The 18,679-nt window shown below is 48.6% G+C and overlaps 1 protein-coding gene across 4 annotated transcripts in view; it reads right to left on the reverse strand.

Annotated features, from left to right (window-relative positions):
* The window catches only part of DAG1 (dystroglycan 1), a 48,181-nt gene that overhangs the window by 17,600 nt on the left and 11,902 nt on the right, over positions 1-18,679 (reverse strand). Inside the window, exons 1-2 of one of the 4 annotated variants that reach the window (XM_042018415.1) lie at positions 11,441-11,583; positions 5,151-5,425 (exon numbers count right to left, since the gene is read on the reverse strand). The exons of 1 other annotated variant lie outside the window; for it this stretch is intronic. The gene's annotated coding sequence lies outside the window, so the exon portion shown is untranslated. Of the gene's footprint in view, positions 1-528; positions 631-5,150; positions 5,426-11,440; positions 11,584-18,679 lie in introns of those variants that run through there. 2 more of the 4 variants (XM_042018438.1, XM_042018431.1) reach the window with 2 other exon arrangements.

Consider the following 18,679-nt stretch of genomic DNA (forward strand, 5'->3'; position numbering starts at 1 on the left):
TAAAACCTGCTTGTTGGAAAGTCCTGATGCGTATGGCAAGCACAGGCAGGATCAGAGACTTGTAGCCGGGGGAGGAATGTGGCAGCAGCCCTGTGGCTATCAGGGAAATGTGGCAGCAGCCCTGTGGCTATCAGGGAAATGTGGCTGCCTTTCACCACTGCAGTGAGCATTCACCCCTGAGCAGAGGACACAGCCAGACACACAGTGTACAACTGCACAAGGCTGTAGAAACACCTGGAGAGGCACTTCAGGTCAGTCCCTGCCCTGTTACGCTGCAGTGGAGCTCGTGCATGAGTGTAGTGCAGCTCTGTGTTGCTCAGCCAAATGACATGATCCAGCCTGGGGAGTTTTTGCTGGATGGAGAGGAGCATTTGGGTAGAAAGGAGCTGGTTCTTGATATCTGTGGTGAGCAGGAGAGGAAGATGAAGTCATCACCTATTTCAGAAACACTTATCAAAGCAGGCAACAAACACTGCCCAATACGTGCCACTCAGCCCAGCAACTGGCCATTATGTGCTCGTGTGACACCTGCAGGTTGCAAATTCAGAGTTTCATTTTAGGGAAACTGCAGAAGAACAGGCACAGCATATAGAAGTGAAGCACACAGGAGGTATAGGAGGAATTCAGTAGCTGATAACAAAGAACAAACAGAAGAGCTGAGAACAAACTTGCGCCACCAAAAAAAAAAATCTCTTAACACAGCTCCACCTCACCACACAATGGACAGAAGCTGAAACACTGCCAGCCTCTCACAGTGTGTGAAGGAGGAAAAGCAGGGTGGTTCCAGCTATCAGCAAAGCTGTACAAGGCACTGCCCTGCAGTGCTGAGGTCCACATGGACTATCACTGCCAGGTAAAATACTTTTTGAGACAGGAGATCCCCTGCCTAAAGCCAGTAGTGCTGCTCTGCAAGTCCACTGGCCACCAGCACTGTGGGTCTGGATGCAGCTGCAGAAGAGTGCATGTTACCTGCAGCAAGGCTGGAACAAGCACTGGGGACCTGCCTGGTGCCTCTGCCTGGTTCAAGAGCCCACACCTCACACGGCACTACCATGGGTACAACCCTGACTCAACTGAGAAATCATCCCAGCTGTATTTGGAAAAAGTCAATGTTCTGGGTCATTGTCCATGACCGGTGAGTGGCACAGAGCTGGAGCTCTCCGGGAGCAAATACCTCAACGCTTCACAGTTTCCCCCAAGTTCAAAACAGGGCCAAAACCCAAACACAGATGGAATTCTGCAGGCGGTTTTCTGCTGATCTCTGGGAAGCATCAGGCCATGGAGTTGACTCACTTAGACAGCACTTCCCAGTTATGAGGGAAGGCTGGACCACCCCAGCTTCTCTACGTGGCACCATGCTCCTCCTTCCAGCAGGATCTGCACTGCCCAGTTTCGCAGAACAAACACAAAGGTTCAGGTTAGTCCTGAATTTCAGGATGTTTCGTTCTGTCTGATCTTCTGAAAGAACCGACTTTCTCTTTATTCTCCTGCTTCTGTGAGAGCTCTTTTGGTCTCAAGTTCAAGCCTTCAGAGTGTTGGATGAAACATCAAAGTCAGTATCAACATCTGCTTCAGTCCTAGTGCTTGCTGCATGTGCCAAGGTTGATTCCTGATCTCCAGTGCCAAACCCCCTCGCAGAGCTACGGAACTGGGCCTGCTTGGTGAAGTTATGATGCTGCACCTGATATGATGCTGACTTGTCAAGGCAATGCTGCAACTTGCTCCTTCTCCGTGCAGCTACGAGACCCACTGACATGGTAAGGACATGCCGTACCTTCATTATCCAGGAATGCTGAACAGTGCAGGCAGAAGATGGGACAGGACAAAGTAGCTGCTCCCAGCCATGCATTTTCCCTGAGACCTTTCCTTCTGCCCATTACAGACACAGAAGTGTGGGGCCAGGGGAAGCATCCCAGCCAGAGGAGGGTGGCTGTCCTAGAAACGACTCTTCCTCTGTGGCTGATTACGGCACCATTTCGGCAAGAACCAGTGAAAGTGAAGTCTCTGTCCAGCTGCATCTAATCCAATTGCTCAAGCACACAATCACATCACTGGCCTGCGGTAATTAATCACCACCAGCATATTAATGCCACTGAGCCGAGCGTGCAGAAAGCTCAAGTAACTGCTGTGCAATTCTTGACTCTGCTTAAGAAGGTATTTAGGAGTTAGGAGGAATCCCACTTACCTGATTGCTTATTTACCAATATCCTCATTAAAGGAAGCATTAAACAAGTGGCCTTTCTCTAAGGAAGCAAACTCAGATAAAAAGAGTCGGTGCACCTTTGCAGAGCAGAGCTATTGTCTCTGCAAAGATCTCCCGTGCGTGTTTGCACAGGAGCATCTCTGGGCAAGTCCTGTCAGCTATCGCGCGCCTGCGAGTCAAGGCAGCGAGCAGCAGGAATGATGAAATCCAGCGTTGCTGGCCAGGCACACAAAGATGGCACTCTGCCGGACGTGCTCCCCGCTCCAGAACACGACAGCAGGCACCCCCGGTGCCAGCCTGGCGGCATGGCCCAGGCAGAGGCGGCTGGTGCTCCGTGCACGTCTGCGCTGTGCTGGAGAAGTCTGGGAAGGGGGGCATGAGGGACAAACTGCTCGGGGCAGTATGTCTGGGCACAGCAGCCCATCACCAAGTTATGAACTAACAGTGTCCTCAGGCCCAAGAGCATGCCAGCCTGCATTCTGACATGTAACACGTACAAAAAACACCCTGGAGCGTGAAATTCAGGAAAGTTTCTGTGCCTGTCCTGCTCTGGACGTACCCTGAAACAAAGGCAGCAGCCCTTCCAACAGACTATGTTATAGGCTATGGGAAGCACAGCAAATGCCTCTGGGGGTTATTTCCAACCTCAGTGGCTTCAGCCACATTCACAGATGACCCAAGCTCCAGAGGCTGCTGCACACGGGATGAGTTACAGAGAGGGACATACAGCAAAGCAACTGCACAGAGACACCCTGGTCCCACACAGACCCAGGGCAGGCAGCTGCCATGAGGGAACATGCCAGGCAGAGGACAGAAGATTCACCACCAGACATAGCTCCCCACTCCACAGTGCTCGGAGTGACGGCATCCTGTCCTGCACAACACTAACCAGGCATCCCTAGGGATGGTGGCCTTACACGGAGACTGGAAGACAAGCTCATGCAGTGTCTGGTTTATTGCTGCACTCACAGCTGCCTGCTCAAAGCCACGTTTTCACCAAAACCAAAACAGCAGTAGCTCATGATCAGAAATCGGACCATGAGAGACGTGCCTGAGTGCGGAGCCCCAGATCAGCGCTCCTGAGGCCCCAGGAGGCCCTTCCACTCTCTCCCCTCACAGCCATCAATAGCTGGTCACCCCAGACACCATCAGCTCAGGAGGCACCAACCAAGCTGTACTCGATTCTTCACCATAAAACTTCATTTCAACATGCTGTGCTCACATGTATTGTCACCACATTAAACATGGTGAAGGTGCCCAGAAGTGACACCCAGCCCAAAGGACATATGCACAAAAAGAGCTGGTTTTTTTCAGCCTTATCCCTTCTTGTATTTCTGCACTGCTTGTCTCCAGCACATCTGGTATCAGTAACAGGAAACCCTAATGCTGAGAAACAATCTAGGGGAAAAAAAACAAACTCAAACAAACCCAAAACAGCAGCGCTAAAAATGCGTGCTGGGCAGGGAAACAAGCAGCACCCTCCTGCTGATGGGGAACTTGGCTGCAAACTGTCACCAACTTGTTGCTTTCAAGTCCCAGAGGCCACAGGCAGCTTCGTGACGCTTGTGCGGGAAGTGGTCACAGCCATCGACACCTCACGGTGTTTTTTATTGTGCTAGAGCAAGCACCGAGGTATTTAACTTTCCTGTAGCTGAGAGGAAGCTTTCTGCTACCTTCATTACCACTCTGTGATAGTGAGAAAAGAAGCAAAGAGCCTAATTTTCCTTTCTGCCCCTGTACTGCATCTGTTTGTCCAGAAGCTGAGATACTACACTGCCCTCCCCAGCTGGGTACCCCATTCCCAAAAATACTTCTTTTCCTGGAAGAGGTAAGCACTGAGGATATGCTCTGGTAAGCACTTCAGCAAGTGCTGTGCAGGAGAGGAAGCAGCCTGGCAGTCCCAAAAACCCCCACAGCCAGGGCACTTCTGCTGAGGTACGTGCAAGGGGCACTGCAGAGCAGCAGCAGAAGCGCAAAGGACACCAGATCCCTTTTGGCAGCTGGACATGGAACATGTTTTTTCCCCCCTGCAGAGCACATTTCCCTCTGCTGTGGCAAGACTTGTTCTGGAGGCAGCACCTTCCCCAGCCTCCTGCTGCCCTGGGGAGAGAAGCACGAGGGATGAGTATGGTACCCACAAGTGCCTCTCAACTACACACTTCCACACTGACCTGACAGATTTGCTGGAAGACTATCTGGATATCCTCCTGCTCATCCACCCTGCTGGACTGGCCCCTTTCAGGCTCTATGTGCTCCTTCCCCTTTGCTTGAGCCATGTCTGGAGCATCCGCTGTGCCTGACCTGTGGCAGTGGGCGGCAGCTGCAGATTTTGGCTAGGCAACTGCTCCTGACTCTTTGATGAAAGTTTCAGCAACCACAATCAATCCCTTCCTCCACTTTGTTATTCCCAGACAGCCAACTCAGATCGTATCTTCAAGTGCATTCAGTTGAAAGGAAACTCAGATATTATCTTCCCAAGTATTTAGAAGGCCTCAGAGATCTTTTTTCCCCCCCTGTAATTACAAACGTTGCAGCCAAGTAGAACTGCCATTTGTTTGCTGCCAGCAGCCAGGAAAAATTAGGATATAAACATCCACCAACAAGCCAAAGCAGGGGACAGCTTCATCAGTGCCACCCCACACCTCTTGCATCCTGTGAGCTGGCCCTACCTCAAGGGAAAGCTGGCAGAGAAAAGTGATGGGAATCAAGGGTATAAAATGGATCCTTCCTGAAGGAAGCTGGAGGAGAACGAAGTGGGATGCACTGGGGCACTAGGGAGATGGGGAACAAGAGCCCACGCTTCCTTCTAATAAAAGGACCAGAAGCCAAACTAACCCAAACAAAATGGGTTTTCTCAAGGATCCAGTGGGGTCATGAACACAAATGCTTAAAAAAAAAAAAAAGGGGAGGGGGGTGGGGCAGACAATTTTAAAGAAGGCAGAGTTACCAAGGCAGCGTTTCTGGCTCAAGCAGCACTTGATCCCGGGATGGCATTCAGGGAAATGATGACTCGCATTCCTCTCCAGGCATCTTCTCCTGGCTGTTATTGGAAAGGGCATATAGGCTAAATATACAGCTGCAGCAGGGCAGAGCAAGGGTCTGTCTGCCTCAGGGCATGCACTGTAATGTGGCTTTGGTTTGGCTTTGGCTTCACTTGTGTTTCCAGTGCCCAGCCAGCCAGAGCAAGTCCCTAAAAACTCTGCTTATAACTCCTGGTTTTGTCTGAAAACAGAGAGAGAGAGAGAGAGTGTGTAAAAATCCTAGTATTTAATTCTGTGTTTAAGGGAATGTAAGCTAAAGCTAGTACTAAAATCCACAGGAAATTAAACTAGAAAAGTTTATGAAAAAAAAAAAAAGATGGGACCAAGATCTTCTCCCATACAAATGCCATAAAAATGCATATTTTGAAGATAAACACAACAGATGTGTGTATATATATCTATATATACATGCACACACACACACACACAAATGCTTTATAAGTTTCCAAGATTTAATAAAAACCAGAACTCAAGGCACCAAGATAAAACAGGGAGTTTTGACTCCAACTTTCTCTTTAATAAGGGAAGTTTTGTGTCATGCTGAATTTGTCACTCATTCTGCAACAAAGACCATGGCAACACAGAAAAGCATTTTAGCAGAAGCCATCCCATCCTGCAGGAGAGCTGGGACAGAGGACACCGGGCTGGCAGCTGAGGCACCTGGAGACAAGGCAAGAGAGCACATGGACACAAGAAGTGAAACACAAGATGTCACTTTTTAAATGTGAGGACTACGAGGCATCAGTGCCCGACCTTGTGTTCCTGAGCAGGCAGGTTGTTCCCCAGCAAGCGCCAAAGGACATGTGCAGGAGCAGCTGGCGTGACAGTCACCACTGTGTGTCCTGTCCCCTGGTATCACTCACCATCCACCAGCTGTTCTGAGTCTAATTCACACCCGTTAATGACCTTTGATAGAAGTCACCGAGCTGGAAAGTGGGTTTCTATCAAAGAAGAGGTTTCTGCTGCTTCACAAACAGGTTTAAACTGAGCCACACCATCACTGACAAGTCACTGCAGCCTTTCCTCTGCCCCTTGCTCCAAAGGGACAAAATCATCCACAAGCTTCCAGCAGCACTTGAAATCTTAGCCTGGAAAAACACTCCCTCCCTAAGCTGCTCAGCTGTACCGTGCAAGAGATGTTCTTTACAGCTGTAGTCATGAGCACTGAAACCAATGAGGCCAAAAAAAGATTTACATCTCTTGCTTGATTTCTTAATTGAAGGCTGAACAAAACCCCTTATGAGACTTCAGAGAATCCACATGGAAGAGAAACAACGAATATCCTAATTGGAGAGGAAGCTTCCACTGGACATTTTGTCTTAATAAGTACTAAAGAGTCCTTACAAAAAGAGAAAGACCCTGAGGGATAAACTCCTAGGTGCATCAAGGCAGGAAATCTGGAGTTTTGGAGTACATTACATGTTGAATGGGTCACATAGAGGAGGGAGGTGAGCTTCAGTGTCTTTTTAGCCAAAACTCTTCCACCTAACCACTGTCTATTTTTTATTTATTTAATTTAAATTAATAAAGTACCCTTCTGTCAAATTAGCAAGCAGAAGCTACCAGAGGGGTAAAAGACATGAAAGACACTGACAGGCAGGGTAGTTCTGCAAATCACCTTCTTAGGAAACTTGATCAAACTTCCAAATCCTGCTCTGAAGGAAACCCTTCTGAGGCTCCATCTCTGGCCTTACACCTGAGCCAGAATGCTCATGGCAGGGCCCCTGCCTGTGCTTTGACATGCTTTTTTCATCACCAGAACAGCTTTTGGGTCTCCCTAGGACACACTGGCACTGCGGCCACCAGGCAAGCACTGGCTTTGTTAATGGTACTGAATGAATCATGAGCACCCACGCGTGGGCAGCTTGGGCAGGGGATCCTCCAGTGCCAGGAACACAGTGCCTGAGGGCTGCAGGCACCAAACCCAAATCTGAAAAGAAGAAAGTGTTGGTGGAGGTTTCAACTCCAGAGTCACCTCAAAATGCTGTTTGGCTGGAGTGCTTTGTGGAGACACAGCCACATTCCAAGGGTTTATAATCACCTGCTGGGAATTCCACAAAATTCCTCAGATAATGAAATATTTCTAGCAGGTCCTTGAAAGTGCTCAAGCACTGTAATTTCCTACAGGTTGGTGTCACAGTGTCAGGACTGAAGCACTAAGCACAGGAATGGAAGGCAAAGCTTTGGATCTCTCCCCTACCTGCTGCTGCTACCAAGGGGAGGCAAAGCACCAACAGCTGACATTAAGCGGAGACAGGAACCAAGGAAATCAACACCAACAAAAAGCCATTTTCAGCACTTCAGCTGCGTATGCAGCAGTATTTATATTCTTTGTGGCAGCGTAACTAAGGGCAGGCACATTCTGTTTAGAAACATCCCGCCATTCCATCAGCTTCACCACCCCACCCTGCAACTCCAAGCCAAGGCATTAAGATTCAGCTTCATGGAGTTTCTCAGCCCTGATTTATTACTCAGCTAGCAAGACTGCCACAGCTCTTAATTTAAATATCTTTACCCCCCAGTGACTGATGCAGAGCAGCCTGGGCATCAGCTGTGGACCTCCAACTTTTAGTGCTTCTAATGAAAACTGTTCTAAACGCTTCTTGGCAGAAGGAGATAGAAACGTTCCAACTTTAACCATCAACCATAAAATGGGAAAGCTGCGAAATGAAGCAGCATTGCTTCTATGTCACAGAGGCAGAGAAGCTTCTGGAGGAGGAATTAACTCCCTAAAGATCAGCAGCTTCCAGCTGGGCAACACACACTCCTTTAAACCTGCAGAAATTCAGGAGTCACTAAAAGCCATCAAATTAATAAACTCCTCCTGCAGGTGCACACTTCTATAGATGCCTTCTTTTCCTGGAGACCAGGAGTGAAGGGCTGGATTGCTTCAATGACACTCTCTGCTCCTCACAGTCAGCTCTGGCCCAAGCTGGCCACCCTTTCCTTCACAGGGCAAGTCCAAAAGCAAGAGAGCTCCAAGAGCACAAGCTTACTGAGGCAGAAGGACAGTGCATGGCTTCACAGGTCCATCTCCTCCCCAACTGCTCTGGTGCAGGAAGACTGATTTAAATGAAAAACCTGAAAAGACCAGACACTAACAGAGTCTGCATTGCATTCCTGCTGCATTAATTTCACTGGATTATATTTGAGCTAAATTATGTTGTTTACCTGCACTGTGTAATTATAAAATAACCCTCATCTGGTTTTGACCATGGCCTCAATGGCTTCAGCCAGGAGCAGGGAAGACTGGAGTTGCTCATCACAAGTCCACTGATGCAGAGATAGCTCCAGTTTTTCTCCCCACCCTGCTCTGGAATTGAGAAATCAAGAGACAAGTTCAATTATTTCAAGGCGAGACCAGACTTACTCACTGCAGAGAGTATCAGTGAGATTTAAGCTTTTTTTTAAACACTAACATTCTGCCCCATCCCTACGGATAACAGGACACATTCAGCCACAGCTCAAGCTCATTCCTTACACCAGGAATCATGCATTCAGGATCTGGGCAAGAAGGGCCAGAGAAACAACCCTGACAGCACAAAGTCAGGTTAACTAAATATTGTGCAGGGTAACCTGCTCCTCTCTCACACAAGGAAGTTTCAGGGATTGCTCCGAGCAATCCCCCTGCAGCAATTCCAAAATAAACATCCTGCCATTCCCTGATCCCAAATTCCACAGACAAAAAAGTCCAAAGGACTTAAAAATAGGATCAAACTCTCCTGCTCAGACACCAGACAATTTATTCAAAACTGGGACCCAAGGACAAACTGGGTAAAGAGCATTCACAGAAGAAAGGGGAGGCAGAGAGACTGCAAGGACAAGACAAGGAAAACTTATGTTTTCCTTCTATAAGCAGCCACAGAGCCTGTGTAGTGTAACACATTGGCAACAGTTAACTAGCTGGCATGGTATCTGGTATCAGACCAGAAAATGGCCCTGAGGTTTAGCCACAGCAGAAAAAAATCCAGTAATTTTTCCCACCTCCATCTTGTACAGGTCAGAGATGTTGAAAGCAAGACCTGAATGTTTATGAGGAAAAAACCCCTAAATTACAGTGTATTTCAAATAGTGTGAGCAAAGGCTGCATCCCTCTATTTTGACTTGCAATTGCAGTTTTTACACAGGAGACCAAAGCTGCTTGCCCAGCTCGCTGACACTGTGTCCCACAGCTTCTTAGGTGACAATCTGGATGGCTGTGAAGGGACAGCAGCATGGACTCACAGCTGCACACTGACATGCAAGATGGCAGCAGCTGGGGCAACTGAAGTGGGCAGATTAAAACATGAATTTAAAGTTATAAAGAGAAAAAATGGAATAAGATGAGGCAGATCCTGTACTGACTTCATTCCCAGTGCAAAGAAACACAGTGGAGCACGGGATGACTCCTTCTGCAAGAATCCCAAGAATGGGGGCAAAGTCATCAGAGCTCCAATGTATGCCCCAGGAAAACAGAGTTGGATGCCATTCTGAGGCAACAAGGAAAATTAAACCAGCATTCAGCTCGGTTTTGTAATAATTTGATCCTCTCTGAGCCAAGCATCATCTTTTCTTGCTCACTGTGTGTGTTTTGGACACCCAAAAACCACTCTCCCCTTCACATCTTAGCCAAGTTAGACATACTCTGTGTAACCCTTTGTACTAGCAGTGCTTCTATGCCCCTACTTCCACTACTTGCAGCTCTGCTGCCACAGAACCACCCTCTCTGCCTTGGGGCACCCAGAACAGAGCAGAGCCCAGCCCCAGGCACAGCCTGTGCTGATGACCTCGGGAGAGAAATGACAACAGCCCCACTTCCCAGCCAACAGCCACCCACAACAGTCCTAAGTGTTCCCAGAGCTGTGTAACAGCAGACAAATGCATCTGTCCTTAATCACTTCTGAATCCACCCCCCCAAGTCACTCTCACTTTGATTTCGGCTCAGCACTCGCCTGACCTTCACTGCTAATGCGATGTCCAAATCCCAGTAATTAGTTTAAGAGGGCATCCTGTTACTGAGCACCCACTGGACTATCCTTGCTGTTCTCACAGTCACATTCCTATGGCTGCACCTATATCTCGGTAAGTCTGAAATAATCCCCAGAGACATGTGAGGGCTCACTGCTATCAAACAGCACAGGAGAACATAAACAGTTTAGTAAGAGTGTAAGGGCTCTATGGAGAGAGATGCACAAGCACCGCAGGAAAAAAGGCAGTCTTGGAGTTGCAGGGAGGCTGTGGAGCTCTGAAGGTGTGTTCACCTTGCCTTCGCTTTACAGAGCTGCTGCAGATGTGGGGAAACAATTAAACTGCTTATCACAGTACATCCCATTCAGGTTCCAGAGCCAGAGAGCAATTTCAGTCCCCAGGTGGCAAGCGCAGCAATTAGGTACCCAACAACACGCACCAAAGCTTTGCTCCGCTTATATTAACTTCAGTGGTTACACAGGATTTCCTTGGCTCACTGTCTTTAACAGACTGTTGGTTCGGGGATGAGATCAGGCCAGTCCTGCGGCACCTTGTTGCACCTTTTACAGCATTTGGAGGATGCAGAATAGCCCAGATGTGGGCAGGGAACTTACAGGTAATTCAGCTGAGCCAGTTACAAAGCCTGCTCACAAATCCCCATTTCCTCACCTGGAGGGGAGGGGCTGGGCTGAAAGTTAAAAAAAAAAAACAAAAACAAAACCCAAGTTACACCACAGCCAGGATCTCCGCAACATCCCCATCTCTGAAGAGTAACTCTGGATTGGCCTCTTCTGAGCTTCATAACGGGTTGTAGGGGGAAAATGTGGTTTTAGCAGCATCAGTGCATCCCTTATAAAGCAGAGACACTATGCCAAAAATAACGTGGCATACTAGTTACAGTCACCAAGCACTCACTTAGCAGCTGTCTGATCAGGGACCACAACACTGTCCACACAGCAGCATCACCACAGTCAACTGCTCAGAGCAAACAAATCCAGGCTACAGATCTGAGACACCTTCCACACACACACAAAAAGCTTTCAAAGGTAATGATCATGCCTCCTACTGCAGGCAGCAGCAGCCAGACTGCCTCTCAGCTATTCCTCAAGACCTTATGTCATCCAGGAGCTTTGCTCACTGCTGTAGACTGAGCCTAAAGCCCCCTCTCCCAACACAGTATGATGATGCTCTAGGTAACAGGCAACAACTAAAAGCTCAAGGCTGCAAATGAGTTTAAAAGTCAGAATACCTGAGAATTAAGGTTGTCTGTGAGCTGGTCCCAGCAAGTACCAGTTTACTGCTTTTCTCCACCCCTACTCCAGCTTCTCTCTGCCTTTGGGACAGGCAAGCCCATCACCCATCCACGACTGTCGGCATGCAGCCCAGGAGAGACTGGATCCTGCTCCCAGCACTGGGATAGTGGCAGTGGCAGCACCTCCCTCCCACTCCTAGCAATGATTCAGCCCCTCAGGCCCCGGGCTGGAGGAGGTCCTGGATGGACAGGATCTATGAAAACCAGTCTACAAAGCACTGGTGAACTGGGAGCCTTGCAGACCCCTGTAACCTGATAAGATCCGTAAGATACAGGGCATTTTGCTGGGAGGGGAGAAGGCACATCCATTGCAATCAGAGCCCGGGGCCGCCAACCTTCCATGCAGCCTTTGTGCCACGCAGGCACATCTCAATATAAGCAGTTTGGGGCTGTTTGGTTTTTAAATACTGACAAAATAAAACTTTTTAAAAAATCCTTTAACTCTTGGAAATTGCTCAACTGCTTCTGCTGAAAACCTGAAACAAAGCCTGAGGCGGGGACACAGCATGGAAATTCAGGCACGGGAAATTCCAGTGCGAGCAGTTAAGTTCAAGAGTTTTAAACTCGACTCCAGACAGTCTCTGTGGCAGGTAGTGTGACTGGTGTCACCCAGACACCGCTGCTCCACGCTGCCCTGCGGAGGCAAAACTGCCCCAGCAGCTAAAGCAGGCCACCCCACACCCGAAGCGTGAGCCTGAATCCACTCCAAGTGGGAGTTGATTTAGGAAAGTCCTGCACGAGGAAGCTCTGGCCAAATCACTGCAAGTGGGAGGCAACTCCTCGGGAATGTGCTGTGGGGCTCACGGCATCTGGACGTGCGCGCTCCGTGGTTACCGCCGCTACGCCCTGCTCGGTAACTGCCCTTGAAGGCAGCTCCATGGGAACATTACTCACCAGCTGACCCACTTCCCGCTGGGAGCTGCGCAGGGCAGCGGAAGCAGGCCGGATGCCAGAGTCCACAGGCCAGGGGCAAGGTGCTCCAGGAGGGATGCGGTCAGGTAGCACTGGGAATGGCACTGTGACTGGAATTGCTGCTTCAACTGCTGCTAAACCGCTCGAAAATCTGAAGGCAGCACCTCCCAACACAAGCCCCCTTTAGCCAAGGTGGTGCCCTGTGAGCAGAGTTTGGAAAGAGCGCTTTGCTGTTGGGAAAAGGGACGTTTCTGAGATCTTTATTCTGTGTTGTAGTCCTGCCTGCTCTCTTATTCTCGCTGTGCTTATTCCTTGGGAAAGCTATTTCTTTCTTCCACTGCTCTTTCATAAAACCAAGAAACAATCTGAAGAAAAACTGATAAGAAGGCTTGGGGCAGATGTGCCTTCATTTTTCTTAAAGATATCAACTATGTACATCAGCAACGTCCCTACAAAGGCAAACCACTGTGAACTGGAGCTGGGTGCCCAGAGCACTGCAGACAACAGCAAGATCCACACCAGCTGAAGTAGCCAGGGAAAATACCTGCAAGCCATTGAAAGAGAGGTCTAATCACATCATCTGCAAGCCTGTGGCTTATTCTGGGCTTTGCAAGACACAGTGCACAGAAATGGAGTGGATCCAAAGCACTGGGATAACACACGAATTCTGACACAAGCACAGCAGCCAGAATGAAAGCTCGGAGGGAAAAACATCCATAATGTCGTTTGTGACTGTAGGTTTGCTCTGCTTGTAACATACACTGCCAACACTCCCGGGAAAGCTGCTTAGAGATCAACAGATAAAGGCTTTTCTTTTGCCTGTTATTTCATGTAAATCGGGTTGCCCTGTTACAAAGAGGCATTTCCATATGAAGTGAAAGGTGCTCAAAAAATCAGCAGCAGCCACACCAAACCATGGTTCAATCTCTCTGAACCCCCGATGAACAGAGGATCCTGCTCCCCTTTTCACAGGCACAGATCTGCAATCCAGAGTGTCAGTCTTCTCACTCAAAAATAAGAGTGATCTCCTCAAAGCACCACCTTCTTAAAACAGGGTTTTGTCCACTGAAATAACTCTAGCCTCCTCTGAGATACGAAGTAATGTTTTGAAAAGCAACAGTGCAGCAAATTCAATTAACTAATCGAGTCTGTCTTCTGCTTGGGCACCACGGAAGCAAGACTTCCCAAATCCCGTCCTTGAGATGTGGCATGTTGTTGATGAGGTGTGCTGCTGCAACCCTTCCAGTGTGATTTACTGGGTCTGTCCCCGGCCTCCCCTTCTTCTGGCCTCCTGGAGCAGGGAGTCCTGCACCAAGCATGGCATGCTCCAGAAAACCAGGAAATCTACCCTGCTCTTAACTTGAACCTCGGTAGAGGCTGGAGGGAGTTGGAGAAGACGGGAGTAAACCAAGCCAGAGGCAAACAGTAGCTCTTTAGAGGAATAAACCACTCATCAGCCTGTCGTGATTGATAAGTACATCTGCCAGTCCCCACCTGCTGTGCACATTCCTGGCATTTCTATCAGCAGCATTTTTTCCCCAACTGCTGCAGAGATTTAAAGGAAGGGAAACAGGCCCCAGCTTAAACAAAATGAAGAGATACCAAGCCAGTTTTCTTGCATCACACTGGGCAATCTGCTGAAGGGGTTTATTGCAGGAGCCCTTGAAGGTTCAGAAACTTGTAATGGGTGTTACGTGCTCACCTTTGCTCTTTCCTGCTATCATACCTCTATTAAGTTCCTGGCAGATAAAGCAGGGGGCTCCAAAAAAGTCTCTGCAGCCTCCAGCCACACAGCCAAAGTAATTTTCTGCACTGGTCAAACACTCCCTAGAACACAAGGGAGATAAGGATATGAGAACACACCGACTTCTCCAAAAGAGAGCTCTGCTGCCTTCCCTGCAGCTGATGAGCACGGGCAGCAGGGAGAGCAGGCAGGACAGCTGTTTGGAGCAGCAGCAGATACTGCTGGGAGGGCAAGAGCAGGAGTTTAGTTCTGGTTTTTAGTCCTGAACATGGGCTAGGAGTTTCTCCTTTTCATCATTAGTTTTAACACGGTGAGAAGGCGGTGGAAAATAAACCGGTCCAATTATAGCAGAGGGTGGAACATGAGCCTGCTTGTTGTCAGAATAGGAAAAAGCAGCTCTGAAGAGCTCTAAAGAGATTCAGTGTCTAAGTTCCCAACCTCTCTGTCAAACTAGATCAAAATTAGCTATTAGGATCAAGTTTATTAGAACACATACCCATACTGAAATCCTATCAGGCTGGTTGCTGCGAGGAGCCAAGGCAAAGCCGCGTTTCTGGAGTGCCCCAGCACCCATCTAAAGTGATCTCCTTTCACCGAAGGATGAACTCACACACAACTGCAAACAAATCTATGAGGTTTTACTTATTTCCAGTCTTTGGGGAAGGAGGGAGGAGGCAGCAGGAAACAATTGCAGCTTTCCCCACGCCTGGAAGATGAGCAAAATGTGAACAAAGTTTTGATTTCAGCCCAGGGTGGATATTTCCATGGCAGGCAGCACCATTCCTGCGGGCAGAGAGAACAGCAGAGCCTTTATAAAATCAGGCAGAGTGCGATACAAAATCTGACTGACCCTGGACGCTTCTGGGGAAGAGCCCAGTCCCAAGACCTGTGGCTTCGAAAGGACACCCCAAACCCTGGGAGCACCAGCCACTCCTCTGCACACAGTTTTTGAGTGTATTTCCCAAAGCTGCCACACTCACATGAAGGAGCCCAAAGTTAGTGGTGGTGAGGAGAAGGGGAGGGCAAGCCAGGGGTGAGCAGTGTTTGATTAGCCAGCTAATGCGTGCAGCTGTCCTCCGGTTTTACGGCCCTTGGAGGAAATTTAAACAGGAACTTTCTATAAATTAACTGCCCATAAAATGAGCATGTTTTCTCAGCGCACCAGAAGGTCGGGAAAGGTCTGCTCAGCCCCCCGTTCCCAGGACACGGCCAACAGCCTCCACAGTTGCTGTTTCTCTTTCTGAAGCACGAGAACGTGGATGGAGCCCGTGCAGCAGTGAGCTGGCAAAAGCACGCTCACAGAGCAATCAGAGTCATTCTCCATTCACAGCAAACTAATAATTTGTCTTTCCCCTAAAATCCCCAATGCAATCCAGATGTCTAAGTAGTCTTTGTCCCAGAAAACAAACTATACCCTGGCCTTGGAGAGACGGCTCCGGCTCTGCTTGCCAAAGTCCTCGCAAGGCTGTTTATTCTGCAGGAGCAACATACACATTGATTTCAACTCCTGCCAGGTCTTGAGGCTGCAAGCGATAAGGTGGTTATGGACACTTTCCCCCAACCCTTCTGGTTTCCTCTTCCTCGAGAGGATTATTTAAGAGTTGCCCTTAGGGATATTCTGTTGAAAAAATGCACCTGACATGTTCCCAAGTTTTGAGGAAATCAGGAGGATGAGAAAACCCAGGGTGAAGCCAATGCAGCAAACACGGGACATAAAAGAAATAAAGCAAATTGCTCAAGGGTGCATGAGGAGGACAAGTGTGTGTGGTCACCCTGAGCCACAGGAGGAGAGGCCCTGCCACCAAGGACCCTGGGAAGGGCCATTTCAGCAGGGGACAGGCTGGATCATCCCAGGAAAGGAAGAATGAGGCATTTGGCAGAAGGGCTGAATTCCTCTGGCAACAAAGGTTAAGCACACAGCTGCACCTGTCCCGGGGAAAGGGACCCATGCCAGGTGGGGAAGGAGATCACAGCCTCCCCAGCATCCTGCTCTGGGACTGTCAGGCAAGAGCAGCAAGTTTCCCGTGGTGGGGGGTCAGCACAGAGCCCTTCTGTCACACTGGCTCTCCCAATCTGCTGGCAGCAGCCATGGGCTGCAGCACGCCAGGGAAAAGCTGTCCAAAACACCTATGGAAATGTTTGGAAGAGCTGTAAATAGAGTTTGGAAAACAAACGCTGACCAGCCACACAACTCTTCCAGGAATATATTAAGTGTTAGTGTAGTTGCATTCCAGTCCCTGAATATATTTTCTATAAATAAGTATTTTAAATCACTTTGTTTCAAAATTTATTATATTAGTCAAGTGCAGTGCAATGCTTCACATTTTAGACCTGCAGGCTGCCAGCCAAAATTGCTGCTGATTTTTAAAACTGTGTTGCACTACCTAGGGTATGGCATAGAATCATTTTTAGGTCTTTTTTAGGTGCTTTTCTACAAACACATTTCTTCTGTATTGTAACATCAGGTCTCTACCAGTACATCACATTCTGTGGATTAAAATATCTTTATTCACAAACCAACAACAATGGGTTTCTTTTCAAATCTACCTTTTTTTTTTTTACCTGTTTTTACAGGCCAATAAGCAAAAGAAAATACACCAGTAACTCTGCATGCAAAGTAACTCTCTCAAGAACTAGGTATTTTTGTCATTGACAAAGCCACAGTACGTTCCACTGGCAGCAATTTCTGGGAGCTCCGTTTGAGCAGTGAGCATGGCTGCCAGGACACAAGTACTGCACATAACAAGCCAACTACACTGCAGACATGCCAAAGCTCCCCAAAGGCCCTGCTCCTCTAAAGACACTGCAAAGAAGCATGCACAGGGAAAATGGATCATCCTGTGTCCTAACCTGGGTATCCTGTCTACACACAGACCTCAACCCGTGCACTTCAACCCAAACACACTGCATTCACAGGGATATTGAACCCTCTTGCAGAAGGGAAAACCCAGACACAGCAGCTGTGCTTTTGGAAGGTCCAAAGCATCAGCAAACAGCAGGGTATGGCTAAGGGCAGATCCTGCTCCCCAGCACCCATGCCATTACAGATACAAGTCCTTGAGCACCAGATACCAACAAAACACAGCTTAACCTTCAGAGCACAGACTTCCACTGGCTCTTTACAGTACACAAATATTAATATTGACAAATAAATTCAGGTCTGCTTAATCCAAAACACACAGCGCTGTGGCCAAGCTTGCGTTTTGTTTGGAGAACAGGCCAGACACTCCGAGCCTGGCTGCCTTACCTATTTTTGAAAGCCAGACTTAAGTCAACCGAACAGATAATAACCAAGCTGAAAGCCCAATCCTCACCACAAACCCCTCCTGCTCATCAAGCTCTTGAAACTGAGAGGGGGAAAACACCCCCGGGGTACTGCAGTTATCTCCATCAGTGCTGTGGGGAGCTGGGGAGAACACATGCTTGCCAGGCCAGGTACCTGGGGCAGGTAAGTGCCTGTCAGTGTTCCTCACCACTATCAGCTAAATCAGCTTACAGGAGCTCTGTGACTGCTCAGCAGGAACAGGGCTACATGACCCCCCTATCTCCTTTTCCATCCTTACAGCTTAGGCTGTAAATTCTTCAGGGACAGATGTAACCAGAGGTCCTGATGGAGCACTGCTGGCCATGGCTAGCTGGGACCTCTGCAGGGAGCCATGGCAGCAGTTCCAACAGCTCCAGGGTAAGGATGCTGGGTAAACCTAAAAACCGTGAAAAATGTTAATTTCCTGCACTGGTATGCAGATTGCACCTAAGAAACTGCTTAATTGGACATGGGGAGAGGAATCAAGGCTGAAGTGCAGTATTTGTATTAGAGATTTTTGTCTTTGGTGTAGGGTAGCCAACACACACCACGTACATGTAGGGGAGCTTTGGGGTGTGGAGACTTGTGAGGCCACTGCGGTGACACCAAGTCATGTAAGGCTGAGAGATGAAACTGCCTATGTAGCACAAACACCGGGTTTGGGTACAGATGCAGCAGAGTTCAAAGCAATGAGCAGAAAGTAACACAGGGCTGTTATGTGGGTGTCTGGGCAGAGACAGGGAGGGACAAGGGCAGTGAAGAGGTGGGTTCTGAAATAGGAAAAAATGGAGAACAAGGTGTAAGATAGAGAACAAAGGAGGGTCAACCTTCCTGTTGTAAGAGGAGGGGCACCTACGGACAGCCATGACCCCAAAGAACAGACTGAACCCCCCAGGATGCCAGGGAATGCCCCAGACAACCTGTTGCACTCTCCACCTGGTCTGTGGCCAAAAGACTTGCTGTGGGAGGGCAAACTGGGGTGGACTTGCACACTAACACAGAGTGACATGGGAGGGAAGGGTGACAGACCCGCCATTCAGCAGCGGTGCCATTTGTCAGATTTAGCAGTAATAATGATGAGCTTTAGAATCCTAAGTGTGCAAAATGCTCTAACTGGAAATTACTACCAGTGCTGTTTATTAGAGAATCAATTAAACAGTCAATAACTCAACTGGCTTCTTGGTGGAGTGCTGCTTCACCATAAACACTGCAGCAT

This window comes from Corvus kubaryi, unplaced genomic scaffold (assembly GCF_017639235.1).
Source record: "Corvus kubaryi isolate FWS band 111438036 unplaced genomic scaffold, C.kubaryi_AGA036_p1.0 124, whole genome shotgun sequence".
Classification (NCBI taxonomy): Eukaryota; Metazoa; Chordata; class Aves; order Passeriformes; family Corvidae; genus Corvus; species Corvus kubaryi.